At 43.8% G+C, this 20,422-nt stretch overlaps 1 protein-coding gene across 1 annotated transcript in view; it reads right to left on the reverse strand.

Moving 5' to 3' along the window:
- Positions 1-20,422, reverse strand: part of DLC1 (DLC1 Rho GTPase activating protein) — a 458,236-nt gene that overhangs the window by 212,335 nt on the left and 225,479 nt on the right. The gene's annotated exons all lie outside the window — the stretch shown is intronic.

A 20,422-nucleotide genomic window follows, 5' to 3' on the forward strand; every position in this document is an offset into this window, starting at 1 on the left:
TTGGCTGATTTGCTGCTTCTTGACCCACTATTAATCTTCTCTTACCATCCACCAAATCCCATTTTATAGCTTCCAAGGTTTGGCACAAATGTTCAATATTGGCATAAGATAGTATCTCAGGGCCAGTTTTACAAGATGAGATAATGCTGTAAGAGCACTTTGTAAATGTCAAGGCACCATGCAAATGCTAATTATTACCATAATTATTTTTATTCATGAAGTCAGTTCAACCCACACAGATGCCTGGAGTTTCTCAGTTTGTGTTACCTGCGTCCGCGTTTCCATACAACTTTGATGACTTAATTGGATAAAGGATGATCATTAAAATAGGGAGATTCCCTTCATGAGTCCTATTAGCATTTCTGAGTAACCCACGTATCTTAACTTGTATGGCTCCCAAAGGCTTCAACTCAGGTGTCTCCCTAAGGATGTGTTTCTCGACAGACATACACTTCTTTGCCTGGGCGCACATCAAGAAGAAATAATACTAACGTGATCCCGTTACTTGAGTCAGTGGTTGACTTCCCACCTTCCATGCCGAAGACCAGGCTTGATTTCCAACCAGCTTATCTCATGCGGCTCAACTACTCATAGTGGAGCTATCAGACCAAGACAGCGGAGGAAGGCAGGCTCCGCGATCAACAAGGTCGCAATAGTTTCAAGGCAAATATCCAAGTCAGTCAGTTTCTCTGACTTGCTGTTCTTTCTCTCCATTCCTTTCCGTCAAAGCCTGAGCACACTTAAGCCAGCCTCGACGCCAATTTGCTTGTTTCCTGATCAGGTTGCACGGGGCAGCTCTACTTGGATGCCCTCTGTAGCAAGCACCATAAAATGCCAGAGCCTGCGTGATGTCTCTGCCTGGATGGGTTCATTCGGTTTAATGAACGTAATGGCACAGTCCTGAACCACACACTATGCTAGGCAACTTGAAGACGAAGACATCAGCTATTGCCTCTTTACCACTTAGAGACCTCTTCTCAGCAAATTTTTCTCAATTTCCATAGCTCAGATCGCTGCAAGCTTAGCCACACACTCTTCTATACCCTGGACTTTAGTTGGTTATTTTGTTTAGTTAAGTTTTGTTTAGTTAAGATTAAAGAGCTAGTCCCAAACCACTGGGGAAGGGGAGTTGCGAAATGTTTCTGAGTAAGGTGGCTTTAATCACTGGATTTACTCTAACCAAAATCAGGCTGGCAACTTGGCTCTTCATCCCTGAAGTCTCATGAAATTCAAATATAATAATGGGAAAATTTTAACCTCTTATGGATGAACTGCAGTCACACATCATAGGCATGGGACTAAAACCACCCTAACCAAATGAAACTTGGGGTGCTGAAGTCAATGCTGACTCATAACAACCCCGAGGGTAACTCTTTATGGGAGTAGAAAGTTCAGCTTTCTCCCAAGGAGCTGCTCGTCGTTTCGAACCTTGGACCGTGCAGATGGCAGCCTAGCTTGTAACCATCACACTAGCAGGACTCTCTAAACCATCCTACTACATAGCCAGCTTAAAATATTTGTGTGTCTGTGTGTGTGCTTTCTTTGCAGGATATGTGACACGTTTCCTGCAGAAAATTGTTGAGAAAACCCACTGTTTATAGACTCCCTCCTCAAGCTGTATTTCTGCAAGTTTCATGGAGGTCACCGCTCTGGGACGGGCAGATGGTACCTGATAATTAGTGTTGTCTCGTCTTGGCAGATGGGGAGAGGGGGAATATGAGGAGTGCTTTGGTTCCTCGGGGTCTCCCTGGGAATTAGCAGAGAAACAGGAACGCTCTAAGACAAGGAGTAGCAAGCTCCTCCCGATCCTTGGACACGAGGTTTTGTCTATTCAATAAGCTAGTGATCTTGACTCAGGTAAGTATCTATGTTTGCCATGTAGGATCCCAGTTTGGGCAATGTATTATAGAGGCCATCTAATTTTACCTAATTTATAAGTTTGGATGCCCTGAAAAGTTTTAAATTTTCTTCCTTCCCACGCCCGTGTATCATAAATCCATGTTGGTTTTAGGGCCACTTTTTGTGTACTTATACAAAACTATTTCAGCCTTCTTTGAAGCAACTGGAATCTTTGGGCCTGTCCAAAGTGTTGGTAGCCTCTTTCAAAATAATGAGAGTAACGACTGGAAATGAAACATGTATTAAAAGTTAGTCCTATGCTTAGATCAGGGTCTTTGGTGCCAAAAGGATGTTATTAAAACCCCGTTTGGCTAAGCCCCAGACCTAGCAACAGGGCAGCAAGTTTCATGAATGACATTGTCTGCCCCAGTGTCACAGGTCTCCAGGGCTATTTCGAAGCTAGACATAAGGTTTTTTGGACTAAGGTGCGCCCGACCCAAGCCATGGTATTTTCCATGACCTCTTATGCATGGACACTGAATAAGGAATATCAGAGAACAATTATGCAGTTTTATTGTGGTGCTAGAGAAAATAAACTGCTAAAAGAACAAATGCCTCTCTCTTGAAAAAAGGACAGCCAGGGTGCTCCTTAGAGGCAAGGATGGCAAGACTTTGGACATATTGTCAGGAGCGATGAGTCCCTGGAGAGGGACATCATGCTTGGCAAAGTGAAGGGGCAACAGAAAAGAGGGAGGCTCTCAGCAGGATGGACGGACACAGTGGCAGAAATGATGGGCTCGGCATAGGAACGACTGTGAGGTTGGCACAGGCCGTGCGGGGTTTCCTTCTGTTGTGCGGGTGGTAGCTAGGGGTCAGAACTGACTTGATGGGCGCTAACGTCAACGACAAAGGGCAGCAGTTCCATAAGCACGGGGCCTTTCTTATCTTCCGTGATGTTCGCGTCCAAGAGCCCACCACAGGGAGCATCTCTGCTGTGGGGCAATGGTACAGTCTCTCCCTTACGCTGTTTCTACATCTGGAGTCCTACAGAGTGCACTGACAGACTTGTTGAAAATCTTCCATTGGATTCATTTTGTTGAATGCTCCAGATCAAAACACTCCAGTCAACTGGTTCGTTGTTGCTGCTAGTGGCTCTGGAGTGAATTCTGACTCCATGCATTCTGGCTTGAGCTGCTCCATCTCAAGACTGATATTTTTGAAGCAGAATGAGAGGTCAGGACTGTCTTCCAAGGGGGCTCTGGGTGTGTTCAAACCACCAGCCTTTTGGTTACTACTCTGGTGCTTAATTATCTGTGCCACCTCAGATAATTAATAATGTTGTTTAATACTATTTTAGAGGTACCTGAGGAGCCCTGGTGATGATAGTCATTAAGCACTCGATTGCTAACTCAAGGGCCCTGGTTCAAATCCATGAAGTATTCTGTAGGAGAAAGATGTGTCAACCTGCTTCCATAAAGATGTGCATCCTGGAAACTCTTTGGGGCAGCTCTGCTTTCTTCTCTGTGGTCCCTATGAGTCAGGATCAGCTCAATGGCCATGGGTTTGTTTTCAGTATGACTTATCAACTGATGTATGACATCCAGTAGATCACAATAAAGATTTCCTTAAAATTAGTGTCTACACTGGGGGAACAAGATGACCAGTACAAAGCTGGCAGAAAATCTCAGAAGCTAGATCTACAGATAGATACAGAACTAAATATTCTTTATGTAGTCTTATTTGTTTCAATAATATAAGTATAATGATTTATGGGTATAATTTAAAAATAAATATAACCATTGGGGTTCAGTGCTCAGAAATTTTTACACTGAGGGGCTTTAATGAGTTTTTAAAAGTTGAGAGTCTCTCGCTTTGCAACTCCTGATATGTCCCCAAATCAGACTGCCCTTTCAGAGTAAAAGCAACTCCTGACATGTACCCAAATCAGACTATCCTTTCAGAGTAAAAGCAACTCCTGATATGTCCCCAAATCAGACAATCCTTTCAGAGTAAATCAACTTCTTTGAAGATACTACTTAAGACATGCCCACGGGGGAAGGTGGAATGAAACAGGAGTCAATAGTAAGAATGGGACTTCTTGTTGTGCCACAATAACTGAATTTCAGTTACCACCCAGGCTTTCTGAAGCGAAGCTCTCCACCTGGTCCAATAACGCTGTCTTGCTGTGAGAAGCCCAAACCTCAAACCCACTACCATTGAGTGGATGCTGATTCCTAGCCACCCTGGGTAGGGTTTCTGGGGCTGTGTATCTTCCTGGAACAGACAGCCTTCTGTTTCTCCCATGGCGCCTGTGAGTGGGGAGACCAAGTTTCAACCTTGCCCCACGACAAGCTGGTGACTTTGGAAAGGTGCTCTTTCCAGTTAAAAGACTTGACTATCTATTTTCTGTGTAGCTACAAATCCCTCTGTTTCAAGATCCATCAAGGAACCTTAAAACAACAACAAACTCATTTAAATGAGCATGCATTGTTGCTACCATTTGCAGCAAAGGCACACCCAATATACATGATCCCCACCCCCCTGCTGTGAACCCCTTTTCAACTTTTCAACAAGAAAAACAAAGTAGAAAAAAGTGAAATGCTTACTCTCCTGACTGGAATGCAAAAACGCTAAAGCAAGACAAGTCAGGAAAAGACAAAAAACCAACATTCCACGGAAAGAAAAAGGAGTGGAATTGTGGGAGATGGAGCATCACTGTTCATTGGCGCTGGTAAGCTCTCGAGGAGGGAGCCGTCTTCAAAGGTCAAGAGAATGTGGGTGTTTGTGGTGAAGGTCAAGTGCACTCAAGCCAGGTGGTGACAAAAAACAAACAAACAAACGACTCTGAAGGACAATGATGATTTTTAGAAAGTGCTTTTTGTGATAGGGTGTCCTTAGCTATACAAAAGATTTATATGCTAACGAAAAGTTAGAGGTTTGGAATCCACCCAAAGGTGCCTAGACACAAAGGCCTATGCAGTTCTCCCAACCAAGCCAAACTCAGACGTGCTCATTGAAAACCCAAGTAGCACAACTCTACTCTGATTCACACGGGCTGTCCTGGATTGACTCCATGGTGCGTGTGTTTTGGATACATCCCTTGCTTTCAGGGGAAAGTCCTTTGTTAACAGATTTAGGAGCGAGAGTGTCATTCAAGGACTTCTGCATTCTTCAGCTCACACATTGGAGACTTGGGAAGTTAGGACCTAATTTCTCTTCCCATTTATCCTAGGCTTCGTCTTCTTGATAACCCCAACTACTCGAAGTGTGGTCGGTGGTTGGTCAGAGTGTGAACGGATGGTCAGGGATGGGCGCAGAAGTTGAGGGATAAACATTCCGAAACTTGTCATAGTTTGGCAGTTAGTTTACATCTGTTGAACATAATGCTTTAAAAACTCAGCTATTGTCCGCACCTCAGTTCTATGTTACAGTAATTTAGGCCCATGATGTGGGGAGAAAACTTGTCACCACAAACAGCTGGAGGAACCCTGCTCACAGGCAAAGGGGGGTGGCAAATCTGTAGAGCACGGTAGAGGCTTGAGTGTTTCAGCTCCTGATAGGAAAGGTCTCTCACAGCCAGAGGGGAGACCAGATGAAGCATTGCGAATCGACCTCTGAATTAAACGTTTGTTGCCATTTGAACAGTTCTCATTCATTGATTTTTTATGTTTTGAACTGGGCATTGAAAGAAAAATCCTCTGAAGGAAATTGTGGCATTTTTACCTTTGGAATTCTATGCACATTGAGTGGTTCACATCTGGCACCAAGACTACAGACTGCTAATGATGCAAGGGTGTCAACAACAGAAACAGTCAGAGAAAAACAAGGGGGGACGGCGGCGGGAAGACCCACAGGCTATCTGTCATCGAAAAGTGTAAGCATGCTTCTTTCCCAGTGGCTCCTATTTAGGAAGACGATTTGCTCTGATAGAGGAGAACAAACTGGAGATCTTTAGAAACATCTAGTCTCTTTAGATCTCTAAATTCATCTTTATCTTAAGATTATCGCTCGCCTTTTCATTATCGTGAGCAGTGGCTGAATGATAATAAAACAGAACTCAATGTGTAAGGGCAGATTATTGAAAGTACAAAGCATAACCCAAAATCTTCACCCACATCTTATCCACATGTTAGTATACACATTGACCTTGAACAATAGCGACTGCAACTACTACTGAGTGGGCTAAGAACTGACATTGGCGCATCAGCAGAAAAGACTGGTTTCTGACTCATTTTTTTCTTGTCCTACTAGGTCAAGAGTTAAGAACAGGGATACCCAGATCTTTGCAGGTGGGCTAATATCATTGATTAATTAGATTTCCAAGGCCTGCTGGAATCTGGGTCCATCTAATGTTCCCAATCTTTTCTCCTTCCAAACACAAACACCAGGTCCTAGTGGGCTGGGCTGCACCGTTGCCCCACACTGCCCCCTTGCATTCCCATGGTGCTCACTTTGCCAACAGCATTTCCCTTGCCTGACATGCCTCACTTCTTCCCTTCCAGTTTTCTGAGGATTTCTTTCCCCCTAAGGCAGTGGTTCTCCACCTGTGGGTCATGATCTCTTTGTGGGAGGTGGGGTGTGTGTGGAATGACCCTTTCACAGGGGGTGCCTGATTCATAACAGTAGCAAAATTACAGTGATGAAGTAGCAACAAAAATAATTGTATGGTGGTGGCGGGGGAGATCATCGCCACGGGAGGAACTGTATGAAAGAGTGGCGGCATGAGGAAGGTTGCGAACCACTGCCCTCAGGGCTGTCTGAACCATGGCATCTCCGGGGGATCTCTCCTTCGACTCATTGTCTCCAGGGACCTTACCCTCCACCTTTCTCAGGGGACTGTCAGCATTCTCAAGGGATGTGTCTTCAGGGGTTGGGGTAAGGAAAGCTTGAGACAATCAACAAAAGAGGCAGGAAAGGCTACCCACACCGGCATGACTCCAACACCGCTATTCTCTGTAACTCGGCTGGCTTGCAGTGGGCAGAGGAAGGGAGAGTGGGGATGGATAGAAACGGCCAGCATTTGGCTCAACTTGGATTCCCCTCCAAGAGCTCATTGGCCCTACTTGGAGGGACGGAAAGATTTTAGCCTTACTAAACAATGTAATAATAACTCCAACCCAAGTGCCGCCCAGTCAATCCCACCCCCCACGGCGCACAGGGGACAGATGGCCTTGACGGCCGTGTCCATTCAGAAGTAGAGTTCCTGCTGTTCTTCCAAGGTGACTCAGGGTGGGCTCCAGCCAGCCAGTTTTCAGTTCATGCCACCCAGAAACAACTTCAAAAAGGACTGCTACTATTCAATCACTTTTGAACATTCTATGCTACAGTTTACAGCTGTTAGTTGTCCTTGAGTGGGGGCAAAAGCACGAATAATGTCTAAAAGACGCATAACAGCCCAGACGGGTGAGCTTTCATGTGCTTGGCTGCTAACGAAACAAGCTGGCAGTCCAAGCTCACTTCAGAAAAGCCTGGCGACCAATTCCTGAGAAACTGGCCATATGGATTTCTTCTCTGACACCTGGCGTCTCTCCGTGTCCAAGTCGATGCCACGGCATCTAGTCTCAGCGATACGTGGCAGTGAGATTTCCTGTTTGCAGGCTTGAAAATCAGCAATCAGGAAGGTGTTTGTCCCCTAGTGCTTCTCTGGATCTCCTCCCGCTTGCTATCTTTCTTTGCCCTAAGCCATTCATTCACTTGGGCCGCTGCCAGCCAGCTGCCATTGTTGCCTGTTCCACAGCGGTCTCCCCCTTTGTTCAACCTGCCCTCTGCGTGCTTGATAAAACCTGCCAGCTTAGCCATATATATATGAGGGGGCAATCCCCCAAACTGTATGTGATGTGAGGGGGATAGTGTATTTGGAGTTCATTCCACCAGGTCAGACTGTTAATCAAGCTTTCTTTACAGAGATTCTGGAAAGATAGTGTGACAGGATGTGGCAAAAAGGCCTGACTTGTGGCAGACAGGGGACTGGTTTCGCCACCATGACAATGTACCTGCTCACGTAGCCATCTCACTGTGCCAGTTTTGGGCAAAACACAGCATGCCTTTCTTGCCCCACACACCTTACTCACTTGACCTTGCACCGTGCAACTTCTTTTTGTTTCTGCAGAAGCAGAGGGACATTCAAGGACAGAGATCTGATGGCTTAGAAGAGGTGAAGGAAAATGAGGGAGGTGCTGTCAGCCATCCAAACAGATGAGTTTGAAAATGTTTTCAAGAATTGAATGACAGATTTGACAAATGTACTAAGTGTAATGGAGGATGCTTTGAAGGTGCTAAGGTGGTTTTGTAGGAAAAAAAGTAATACATAACTTTGAAAAAATGGGTTATTTTGGGGGTGTCCCCTTGTATAAACTGGTCCAAATAAACATCTACTTATCAAGAGCGAGTGGAGAAGCAATATGACACTCACCTTCTTGTGTCATATGTTCCGCTCCCATCTCCTTCTTCTCACACTACTGCATCAACCCGTGGCCTTATTTTCATGACAAGGAAATAGCAGATATTTGAACAATTATAAAATACAAGGCATCGTTGGCCACCTTGCTTGCTTCATACACTTTTCCTCATGTGGGTCCCGTCTCTTGCCATGGCTGCACGCATGCTGCAAGCAGCCCTCTCAGGAACTACCTATGACCCGCCCCAGAGCCCTAGTTGGCAAAGACAGATATTCAGAAATGATTTTTACTATATTTATAATAAAATAGCTGTTTGGGTAGTTATTCAGCATTACGGTAATTTGCTTTATGCCTTAGGATCTTACTGGTTTGAAGGACATATGAAGTTATATTCATGTGGAATGAGTACTTTTCACTAGTATTAGTGAGTTTCAAATTTTAATCTGATTAAAATTGTTTGGAGAACTTATTAGCTTTTAAGATTCTGACGTCTGAGAAGTTCTGATCCGGTAACCCTGGAGGAGGGCTTCCTGGGTACGGCAAATGGCTTGTTCTCTACTACTATCCTGAAGGGGTCTTGGCCACACACTGATGGCACAGTGGTTATGTGCTAGGCTGCGGTCCAAAAGATCCGCAGTTCAAAGCCAGCAGTTACTCTACGGGAGCAAGACGGCGCCTTCTGCTCCTGTAAACAGCTGCAGTCTCAGAAACCCAACAGGCCACTTCTACCTTGTCCTCTAGGGTTGCTGTGAGCCGGCATTGACCCAATGGCAGTGAGTACTAACCTGAAGGTCAATGTTTGCCCCCAGCAGCACTGTGAAATACATATCTGGCTGTCTGCTTACATACAACATGAGAGTCAATAAAACCTTACAGAGAATAGTTCTGTTCTGGAACAGAGGGACTGCCATGAGCTAGAGTCAGCTTGATGGCAGCGAGTTTAGTTTTGCTTTCCTTAGGCCTGTAGGCACCCAGGAATATGAATTTTTAAATACCGTATATACTCATGTATAAGCCGAGTTTTTCAGCACAAAAAAATGTGCTGGAAAACTGGGGTTTGGCTTATATACACATCAGTGGTACCCGAGTGAGGTGTAACATCTCGCTGCCATCCCCCCCCCCCAAAGTAACAGGACAAGTGCCCGTTATCCCACGGTGATTGCCGTTTCTCTGCTGTTCATTCAAAGCCCCGCTGACATTGCAGGGCTTTGAATGTTTATTTACTCACATCTAACCAATCAGAGCCGTCCTATGACGTGTATCTTTGAATAAACCTTTTAAAGACCATGTGCAAAGGATGTGGCATGAATGGATGTCATCTGGTCAAGCCCGACTAAGAAAAGGAGGAAATCTCATGAAGCCTGACATAGAGTTAATAGCAAAGTGGGTTCGAGATGCATGGGAAGACATTCCAGAAGACATGGTGCGACGTGCCTTCCAGAAATGCAGTATTAGTCATGCTATGGATGGCAGTGAAGACTGCGCTTTGTATGAAAATGACAGCAGTGATGGTGATGACGGCGATCTCAGTGAGGACAGCGTCTATGATGACCTCACACCAGCTGAAGCTCTGCATTGGGATACGGATGATGATGAGGAATCCAGTTTTGAAGGATTTTAACTCTTTACATTTTTGCTTGGTTGCCGATTGAGCTCAAGGAATAGTACTCTTAAGGTATCATTGTTGATACCTTATTGTTTTTGTTGAACCTATTTTCTACTTACTGTGCTGGTTTACTAATGTTAAATGACTTGTTGTCCTTTTATTTATGTTTTTAATTTAAAATAAATATTTAAATACATTATCCCACTGATGTCTCAATTTTTAGTAATTTTATTTTCATTTGTTTTGATTATTGAAACTCATCAATAGCTTCTGCGTTTCCCACCCTAGGCTTATACTCGAGTCAATCAGTTTTTCTGGTTTCCCGGGTAATAATTAGGTACCTCGGCTTATACTCGGGTCGGCTTATATTCGAGTATATACGGTAAGTGCTCTAGGAAAGTTTGAGAAACACTTGAACAAACACTGCATTAGAGGGTATGCCTCTATTCCCAATTAAAAACACCACTTTCCCCTATGAATTACAACAGACGGAGTGCTCTTTATGTGCAAGACATTTAAAGAGTAATCAGACATGGGCTTCATAGTATACTGGGGAAAGTAAGTCGCAATTATGATAAAGGGCACAAGAGGGTACAAATGAGATATCATATGTGAGAACTCGGGAGTTAAAATACAGATAGAATAGTAAAGGTCATGTTAGGCAGCAAGGATGAAATCAATGTGGAAATTTAGAGACGGAAATAGCAGTGTTTAATAGGCCCCGAGGGAGACAACACAAGATTCAGAGTCCGGGCATTCCCATGACAGAGTCCATGAGGTGTCCAGCTAGGTTGAATGGCTAGGGGTGTGTAGACAATCCTTCCACTGAGTGTGATTCCGGGAGAGAGGGGATAGAGAGAGAAAAGTACCAAATCAAACCCTATTCTTGTGTCTTGGGAAAGGATACAATGAGATAAAGTTTAGTTAGCAAACATTTTCCCTTAATTATATTAACTACATTATTGATAGTATGATATAAAGATTTAGCTTTGTTTCCATGTGCCTCATAGTGTTCAGTTTCATTGACTAAGACAAAAATTATGAAACTTTAGAGTTGAACCACGAAGACCAATATTACAATTCTTTGAAATAAAATCAAACAACTGTGTTTACCCAGTTATGTGTAAAATATAATTCTATAGAATTTATAAAATAACCTCCATACTTGCTATGAGGTCTGCCATTGATGCAGACAAAGAAAACATGCTTGAGGCTACGTTCTAGAGAAGCCACAACACACTACAAGGATCCCTCACCGTCCTTTTTTCTTCCTAAAAACAAATTAAAGCCCCAAACCCTAAGGGTTAAATAACTCGACTAAAGAAAACAAAAGCGAGGTAAGCTGAAGTCATGGGAAATGGTAGCGAAAGAGCAAGAGGCCGAAAAACCTACCACAGATGGAGCAAAGACTTTCCAGATGTGGAATTCTCTCTGTGGATCAGCGCTGTTAGCTGGGCTCACTTAGCTCCTCCAGGAAAAAAAGAGGAAAAGAAAAAGCCGAGGAACGGAACGAATGGCTCCTTTCTAATTTCTGTCTGGAACCTAACTAAGTCTACTTGCTGAATATATGAAAATGGCACACACAGCCATTTTCAGAAAGGAGGGAAACACACACACACACACACACACACACACACACACACACACATAGAGAAAAACCTTGAGGGATTTTTGTTTGCTTTGTTTTTTAAGCTGGCTTATATTCTAGATGAGAAGGTTTGGGACTTCTTGAAGCTATTTGCATGTGTGTTGGACTATCTCCGCTTGGAGGGCATTTCTATTGTCTGCCCCACAGTCTTCCTGTGTGAGCACCACAGGAAGGCCAGAGCACTCTCTTCTTGTGAGGATTAGGCGGTCCCTGCTCTGTGTATGTTCTGTTGTTTCTGACCCTCAGCTTGAAGGTCTCTTGATTAGCTGAAGAATGAGAAGTGCCATCTTGCAGTGAGGTCAAAAGTTAGACTTCGATGACTCTGTTTATTAAAACATACACAGTCCTAAGAGTTCATATGCAAAAATATTACTAAACGAATAATGTTTTCTTGATGTAATTTTTTAAAAAAGTCAGTTCTCTAGTCTAGTTGGTGAATAAAGTGCATCACCAAAAGACAGCTTCATATCCTAACTCCAGAACTGATATCCATGATCTTATTAGGAAAAAGAGTTTGCAGAAGAAATGAAAAATTCCACGGTGAGATTGTCCTGTGTCCTAAATACAATGACAAGTGTCCTATGGAGAGAGAAGAAGTGAGGAGATGACCATAGGGAGATGAAGGCAGAGTTAGAGTAATTCAGCCACAAGCCAGGAAATGCCTAGATCCAGCAGAGGTGAGAGCCCACTTTTGGATTTATTTTTAATTGAAAAAAGTTACATATATTTGATTTTTTATTCTAAAGATTTTTCTAATGTTTGTCTTTCAGGCACAGTGATAAATACCACTACTTAATCAATTCAGAACAAAGATCAGCCAGGTTTTATACAAAAGGGGGAAACCAGGCTTTTCTTATTTTATTACTTTAGTGTCTGTTTCATAGGATAGAGGTCTCTTAAAGTACAATGCAGTCTGTGATAACGCATAATATCCATTCACATCCAAGGAAATCCAATCAATACAACCATTGTGAAAATTTATGCACTGGCCACTAGAGCCAGGGGTGCAGTAATTGAAACATTCTATGAACTTCTTCAGCTGGAAATCAATCGAAATGCAATTAAGATGCATTGATCATCATTGGTGATTCGAATACAAAAGCTGGAAATAAGAGGTAGGTAGGTACAGTAGTTGGAAAATATGGTCTTGGTGATAAAACAAAGCTGGGGATGGTATGATAGAATTTCATAAGAACAACACCGTATTCATGGAAAATGCCTTCTTAAAACCAACACAGATGGCAGCTGCACACACTAACGTCTGCACATGGAACACACAAAGTCACAGGGACCACGTCTGTGGGAAGAGGCGCGCAACAGCAGCAGCTGGTGCCCTGGCAGGTCCAGCTGCAGGACAGATGACCGACTGCTCATAAGTACGTCCGGGCCGAGGCTGAAGAACATGAGAACACGTCCCCAAGAGTCCAAATATGACCCTGAGTCCTATCGCTGTGAATGAGGAGCGCAGAGCGGGGACCCAAGCCCATCTGTAGGCAACTGGACAACTGGACATCCCTTTACAGAGGGGCCACGGGAAGGAGAAGAACCAGTCAGGGTGCAGGGTAGCAACAATGAAACACACAAGTGTCTTCTAGTGTTTAAATGCTTCTCCCCCCAACCCCACTATCATGATCCCAATTCTACCTCACAAATCTGGCTAGACCAGAGGATGTACACTGGTACAGACAGGAACTGGAAACACAGGGAATCCAAGAGAGATGATCCCTTCAGGCCTGTGGTGAGAGCGGCGATACCAGAGGGTGGAGGGGTAGAAAGGGGGAACTGATGACAAGGATCTACATATAACCCCCTCCCTGGAGGACAGACAACAGAAAAGTGGGTGAAGGGAGACGTCGGACAGTGTAAGATGTGACAAAATGATAAAAATTTATAAATTATCAAGGGCTCATGAGGAAGGGGGGAGCTGATACCAAAGATTCAAGTAGAAAGCAAATGTTTTGAGAATGATGATGGCAACCAATGTACAAATGTGCTCGACACAATGGATGGATGGATGGATTGTGATAAGAGTTGTACGAGCCCCCAATAAAATAAAGTAAAAAATATGACCTCGAGTATATCTTATCTGAATTTTGAGACCATCCCAGGCAAAGATTTGCTACATTGCACCCTTCTGCTGAAGACCTGATGAGCTGTGGGAGGACACTAAGAACATTGTACATGAAGAAGCAAAAGGTCATTACAAGGACAAGAAAGAAAGAAAATATCAGAGTGAATGTCCGAAGAAACTCTGACATTGGGTCTTCATTATGGAGCCCCTAAAGCAAATGGAAGAAATTATGAAGTCAAAGAGCTAAATAGAAAATTTCAAAGGGCAGGTTGAGAAGACAAAGTAAAATAGCGAAATGTGCAAAGACCTAGAGTTAGAAAACCAAAAGGGAAGAACACACTCAGCATATCTTAAACTGAAAGAAAGGGGAAAAAAATCAAGCCTTGATTTGCAATAGGAAAAGGCCCATTGGGAAAATTATTGAACAGTACAGGAAGCATCAAAAGATGGAAACAATACATCAAGTTACAGTACCAAAAATAACTAGGAGATATTCCATCATTTCAAGAGGTAGCATATGACCAGGAACCAGTAGTAATACTGAAGGAAGAAGTTCAAGGTGCATTGAGAGCATTAGGGAAAAACAAGGTTCCGGGAATGGATGGATTACCGATGGAAATGTTTCAACAAGCTGATGAAGCACTGGCAGCCCCTACTTGTCTTTGTGCCAGGACAACTGCCTCGAAGACATTAGTATTCGTATCCATTCCAAAGAAAGGTGACCCCCCCAGAATGCTTCAATGATAGAGCAATATCGTTACTATCACGTGCAAGTAATATTCTGTTGCAGAGCATCCAACAGAGTTTATAGTGGCACAGTGACGCGAAGCTGCTGGAGACTCAGGCCAGATTCAGAAGAGAACCTGGAATGAGGGATATCATGGCTGAAGTCAGATGGATTCTGGCTGGAAAGAATGCCAGAAAGATGTCTGTGTTTCATTGAGTATGTGAAGGCATTCAGCTGTGAGCATCATTGTAATGGCTATTTTTGAGAATGGGATTCCAGAGCACTTCACTGTACTCATGTTAACTTGTACATGGATCAAGAGGCTGGCTTTCAAACAGAGCAATAGACTACTGTATGGTTTAAAATCAGGAAAGCTGTCCAGGTAGTTGGGATCGGGGCCGGCTCTGCAGACTTTTCTATTGGTTCCCTGCTTCATGCCAGTATGTTGTATTCACGTCTTGGTGCATCAAATAATCACGAGGTGTTGATGGGATCAGGTATCAGGCATCAACAACCAGAACAAAAAATCTTATCAATGTGAATGGGGGGGGGGCGGAGTTCAGAGTGGAGACCCAAAGCCCATCTGTAGTCAATTGGACATCCCATTACACAAGGGTCACGAGGATGAGACAAACCAGTCAGGGTGTAATATAGCTCTGATCAAACAGCTTTCCATTAGTTCTTTAATGCTTCCTCCCCCACCCACCCCCACTATCATGATCCCAATTCTGCCTTAAAAATCTGGCAAGACCAGAGCATGTACACAGGTACAGATAAGAGCTCGAAACAGGGAATCCAGGACAGATAAACCCCCTCAGGACCAATAATGAGAGTAGCAATACCAGGAGGGGAAGGGGAAGGTGAGGGAAGAAAGGGGGAACTGAGCACAAGGGTTTACATATAACCCCTTCCCTGGGGGACAGACCAGAAAAGTCGGTGAAGGGAGACAATGGTAAGGATAAGACATGAAAAAATAACAATTTATAAATTATCAAGGGTTCTTGAGGGAGGGAGGGGATAAAGGAGGAGCTGATACCAAGGGCTCAAGTAGAAGGAAAATGTTTTGAAAATGATGATGGCAACAAATGTACAAATGTGCTTGACACAAAGATGTATGTATGGATTGTGATAAGAGCTGTATGTGCCCCCAATAAAATGATTTTTAAAAAGTCAGGAAAGGTTCCCATCAAAGTTGCTTTTCTTCTCATGATGCTTATTCAATCTGGATGCTTAGCAAATAATCAGAGAAGCTGAATTACATGAAGAAGGATGTGGAATCAGGATTGGAGGAAGGCTTATGAACAACCTGTGATATATAGATGACATGCACTTGCTTGTTGAAAGTGAAGGGATTTGAAGCACCTGCTGATGAAGTTCAAAGCTTGCAACCTTCAGCATGGAGTACAACTCAGTGTAAAGAAAACCAAAATTCTCATGACTAGATCAACAGGTAATACCATGCTAAAAAAAAGGACCAGTAGTGAGAGTGGCGATACGGGGAGGGTGGAGGGAAGGTGGGGTGGAAAGGGGGAACCAATTACAAAGATCTACATATAACCTCCTCCCTGGGGGACAGACAACAGAAAAGTGGGTTAAGGGAGATGTCGGACAGTGTAAGATATGACAAAATAATAATTTATAAATTATAAAGGGTTCATGAGGGAGGTGGAGTGTGGGGAGGGAGGGGAAAAAAACAAGGAGCTGATGTCAGGGGCTTAAGTGGAGAGCAAATGTTTTGAGAATGATGAGGGCAATGAATGTACAAATGTGCTTTGCACAATTGATGTATGTATGGATTGTGATAAGAGTTGTATGTGCCCCTAATAAAAATATATTTTTAAAAAAGATTCAAGTGGTTAAGGGTTTCATCTTGCTTGGATCCACACTCAGTGCTCATGGAAGTAGCAGTCAAGAGATAAAATGATGCTTTGCATTGGGCATATGTACTGCACAAGCCTTCTTTAAATGATGAAAAGCAAGTCCTCTGAGGACGACACCTGACCAAAGTCATGGAGTTTCCAATCGCCTCAGATGCATGTGAACGCTGGACACTGAACACGGACTATTAAAGTAGAATCGATGCCTTTGAATGGTGGCGCTGGAGACAAGCATATCGACAGTACCACGGACAGCTAAAAGGACAAACGTCTGGGCAGACACACGCCCAGAGTGCTTTTTAGAGGCAAAGAAAGCGGGACATGGTCTTACATTCATTGGACATATTGTCGGGGAGATTCGTCCCTGGAGACGGAAAACATGTTTGGTAGAGATGATATGCAAAAGAAGATCCTTAAGGAGAGGGACGGACACAGTGGCGGGAACCGCGGGTTTGGCATGAGAACCGTGGTCAGGATGGCCCGGGATGGGCGCAGTGTTCTGCCGTGCACAGGCTCACGCTCCCATTCGATGGCACTTAACAACAAGAAACCGTCAGCTATGATTTTCACAGTAAATGGAACTTCTAAATGCAACCGAAAGGGACCTTTTTGACCAAATATCTTTCTCCGGGGAAGGCTGCCAACAACAATTTTTATCTATCGATTGAAAGTCAAAGGTGTTCAAAAGATTGCAAGGCAAAACAGCCTTATGAGCTTGGCTTGCTAGTTTCATTGACCTCTTCAGGCCACCGTGCTTAAAGCCATTCTTTCCCAGGGACCAAGGGAGGAACCGAAAGTGCATGAGACCCCTAGGCAGAAGAAGTCTCTGCCTCCAGGTGTTGTGGAAAGTCTTGGTTTCGGGAACACTAGCGAAGAACTGAGTAACTTGTTTGCTATGTGACCATCACAACAATTTTCCCGAGCGCGTGTTCTAGGCGAGAGCCCGCATCGGTGTGGGGACACAGCTGAAATGGGAAGTTTCTGCCTTCAAGGGCTCACAGAATGGCACAGAAGGTACGTTACAAACGAGGTACATTACAGCCAAACTCACTGTCATGAGTGGAGTTGATCCTGACTCACAGGGCTGGGGAGGGCTGCTGCTGGGGGTCTCTGAGACTACAGCTCTTTATGGGAGTAGAAAGCTTCATCTCTGCAGCTGATGGTTTTGAACTGCTGACATTGGAAGTAGCAGCCCAGGGCATAACTCACTCTGCCACCAGGACGGCTCCTGCAAAGACCAAAACCAAGCCACACTCACTGCTATCCCGTTGATCCCATTTAAATCAGAACTTGTTAAAAGACCATATGGCTTGAGATATAATGGGAGGGGGAGGATTAAATAGGTTTGATTGAGTCTAACAATACAGTAGATCCATTATACTTATTTGGGAGCGATGTGAGTATCCATAAGAAATGAAAGAATAGATTTTAAAACATTACCTGCACTGAAAAGTATCTTATGAATTCCAGATCTTTGACGTTGAAGAATCGTTTATTTATATTTTTCACAAATTCCTTGATACCTGAAAGCTAATGTACTTCCTCTCAACCGCCCGGTTAACAGCAGCCAACTTTTCATGGAGTAGCTTGCATTCGGTTTCAGAAACACTGAGCGGTTCTGTGCTGGCATACTCTAAATTCCTGCCTCATAAAAAACAAGGCGAGTCAGAGACCGTAATACTAAAAAAAGTGAAGCAAGTAAGTATTTATAAGCCCGCAGTATAAAAATAATGAAATTCATTTTCAGCGAGCGAAAGAGAATAAAGAATGTGGAATGTTGGCTGAAGCCCAGCCAGGCCAGACACAGACAATTTTCAGGTCTTGCTGAACCCTGAAAAACAGATGGGGATCTTTGCAATTTCAGGAAGAGTCTGACTTAGAATAGAGTGGTAAATGTCTAAGGTTGGCTTTGGGCATATCGTATGTACGACACGGTGTGTTTGTTGGTTTTAAAATGACCTTATTTACTCCTCATTCATCAACCATCAGCCACTGCAATATGGCCCTGCATGGGGAACCCGAGCTGGAATGGCCGTGGATGTGCTCAGAGGCAGTGGGGGAGACAGTGATCAAGGAATCTGACCCCCAGCCACGAGTCTGTCACGGTGACATGAAGTAGGGTCGTTTCTCCCCCAGGACTGAGATTTCTTTGGCGTTGTCCCCACTGGAACGTGACTGATGGTGGAGAAAGTCATGTGGGCTTTCTCTGCATGGAAATCAGGATGGGGACTGGACAAGGGAAGGGGAAGTGTCTTGCCATTTCAATGTTTTTCTTTTGTCATTTGTATTTCCCTTGTGAATGATCAAAGGAGCCAAGAAAATTAATACCAAAAGGCACCGCGTCTGGCCTCTGCTATTCAGTGTGTTTACAAGGAGCCTGAACAAAACTGTGAAAACCTTGATCGCCCCCCTCCCCCCACATGCCAGAAAGCAGTGTTTGGTTCCTATTTTCTACCTTACTAGCAGGAAAACTGCCAGCTTGGAGAAACTGTGACCATGTAGGAGGTCTCTGAAAGCTATTTCCACACGCATTTCAAGGTTTAATAATTCATTATCCTGATTTTCATGATTTCTGGCAAACCAAATAACCTTGATGCAGGGAAACAAACATTCTCAGAAAATATGGCCAAGGAGCCTAACCAGAGTCGACTCTGAGTCTGAGTAGTCCTGTGATTCAGGGACATGACCGGGAGGCAGGCCTTCGACAGATGATCGCCACAGGCATGGCATCATGGAGAGGCTCGCACTGAGAACCCTTGTGCGGATGGCACGGGACCGGTAGCACTTTGTTCCCCTTTACGGAGAGCAGCAAGGAAGCAGGACCGACCTGGTACCCAACCACAGCCATGCTGGGTTTTAGGAATGCACACTTCTGCTGCAGAGTTTCCGAAAAACAATATTTTAATTTGTTTATTTTGAATAAGCCTAAGTAAGAAATTCTCAGTGGAGAAGAAAAGGCCCGATGTGATATTCTCCACGAGAGCTGGCATTTCTTCAGGGAAGAGATCTCCCTTATTTATAGTTTCCCTCTAGACAGAACCTCATTTGAGGTCGTGTATAGATTGCCGTTCGGGAGCTATTTGTAGACTGAATGAGCCGATGGGAGTCTGTGCCAACATGTCTTCCCTGGGAGCTTTCTCTGATGACAGGGAAGAGACAGCGTCAGAACTGATCCCAGGCTATATTTACACACTATCCACGCTCCGAACAGAGACGGCCACTAAAAGCACACTGAGTCACAACGGCAACTCAAACACTGTTAATGGCATGTATCCAAAGTGATTTTGTTTCGCACGTCACGAACCCTGGCAGAGTTGGTTCCAGTTGGTTTGAATGAGAGGTCACATGATTAAAAATAGACTTTCTTAACATGGAACAATAGGCCACATTCACTCAGTAAGACAGGGGGAAATGACAGGTCTTAGGGGTGGGTGTGAAGCTTAATCCTTTTTAAGAGCTTAATTAACTAACCCCCCACATGATTGCAGGGGGGGGTTCCCCCCTCCACTCCCTCCCCCTTCATGCCTAGTCCTCTGTTTGGAGGAAGCCTAAAAAGAGACACAAGAGATTCACAAATAAACAAAGTACTCAAAATATTTTAAGGAATTGAAATAGAGCCCAATGAAATTTGGAAATGTAAGAATTAGACTGTTTTTATATTAAAGTTTCTGAAATAAATCATATGTTCTTTTGAATTATTAAATCACTGACCATTATTCATAAAATATTGAAACATTGTGTTGGCGTAACACATATTGCTACTTAAAACAAACAAACAAGCAGCATTTCTTTTTTATTTTCTATTTATATTTTTAAACCAAGTGAGTTCCCTTCTAAATAGATGGGTGTGTGTTTCAAAGACATAGATATCAAAATCCATCATAACACAAATTTCAGCAATTCTCAAGTTTTCATAAATAAGACAAAGCAGTTTCTGCTCAACTCTGTCCTTTCTGGGCCAAGCATCTCAGCGGGGATGCAGCACCATACCCGAGGCCCAGGAAGGTCACGCGGAACAAGTAGATGGTCCTGCTTTGCATCAATCATCTGCAGAAGCTCCACGAATTGACTCTGCCAACTCCTTTCATTTTGCCCAGCAGTACAGAAATGGCTCAGAGAGAGTAAAACACAGCGTGACTGAGAATCTTATGATGGGGTGCTGTTGAGGAGAAAGCATTCCCGAGTTATGATTAAAAAGTGGGGGCTAAATTACAGTCTATGCTCTTTGTTCAATTAGAATGAAGAGCAAAGCCCTT

Source organism: Tenrec ecaudatus, chromosome 8 (assembly GCF_050624435.1).
Source record: "Tenrec ecaudatus isolate mTenEca1 chromosome 8, mTenEca1.hap1, whole genome shotgun sequence".
In the NCBI taxonomy this organism is placed as follows: domain Eukaryota; kingdom Metazoa; phylum Chordata; class Mammalia; order Afrosoricida; family Tenrecidae; genus Tenrec; species Tenrec ecaudatus.